The sequence below is a fragment of the Bison bison genome, unplaced genomic scaffold, assembly GCF_000754665.1.
Source record: "Bison bison bison isolate TAMUID 2011002044 unplaced genomic scaffold, Bison_UMD1.0 scf7180017864503, whole genome shotgun sequence".
Taxonomy (NCBI): Eukaryota; Metazoa; Chordata; class Mammalia; order Artiodactyla; family Bovidae; genus Bison; species Bison bison.
In genome coordinates, this window is record NW_011495061.1 from 6,032,975 (window position 1) to 6,034,221 (window position 1,247).

Sequence of the window (1,247 nt, forward strand, 5' to 3'; positions counted from 1 at the left end):
GAACAAATAATTTCACAATTTGTATGGAAATACAAAAAACCTCGAATAGCCAAAGCGATCTTGAGAAAGAAGAATGGAACTGAAGGAATCAACCTACCTGACTTCAGGCTCTACTACAAAGCCACAGTTATCAAGACAGTATGGTACTGGCACAAAGACAGAAATGTAGATCAATGGAACAAAATAGAAAGCCCAGAGATAAATCCACACACATATGGACACCTTATCTTTGACAAAGGAGGCAAGAATATACAATGGATTAAAGACAATCTCTTTAACAAGTGGTGCTGGGAAATCTGGTCAACCACTTGTAAAAGAATGAAACTAGACCACTTTCTAACACCATACACAAAAATAAACTCAAAATGGATTAAAGATCTCAACGTAAGACCAGAAACTATAAAACTCCTAGGGGAGAACATCGGCAAAACACTCTCTGACATACGTCACAGCAGGATCCTCTATGACCCACCTCCCAGAATATTGGAAATAAAAGCAAAAATAAACAAATGGGACCTAATTAACCTTAAAAGCTTCTGCACATCAAAGGAAACTATAAGCAAGGTGAAAAGACAGCCTTCAGAATGGGAGAAAATAATAGCAAATGAAGCAACTGACAAACAACTAATCTCAAAAATATATAAGCAACTCCTACAGCTCAACTCCAGAAAAATAAATGACCCAATCAAAAAATGGGCCAAAGATCTAAATAGACATTTCTCCAAAGAAGACATACAGATGGCTAACAAACACATGAAAAGATGCTCAACATCACTCATTATCAGAGAAATGCAAACCAAAACCACTATGAGGTACCATTTCACACCAGTCAGAATGGCTGCGATCCAAAAGTCTACAAATAATAAATGCTGGAGAGGGTGTGGAGAAAAGGGAACCCTCTTACACTGTTGGTGGGAATGCAAACTAGTACAGCCACTATGGAGAACAGTGTGGAGATTCCTTAAAAAACTGGAAATAGAACTGCCTTATGATCCAGCAATCCCACTGCTGGGCATACACACTGAGGAAACCAGAAGGGAAAGAGACATGTGAACCCCAATGTTCATCGCAGCACTGTTTATAATAGCCAGGACATGGAAGCAACCTAGATGCCCATCAGCAGATGAATGGATAAGAAAGCAGTGGTACATATACACAATGGAGTATTACTCAGCCATTAAAAAGAATACATTTGAATCAGTTCTAATGAGGTGGATGAAACTGGAGCCTATTACACAGAGTGAAGT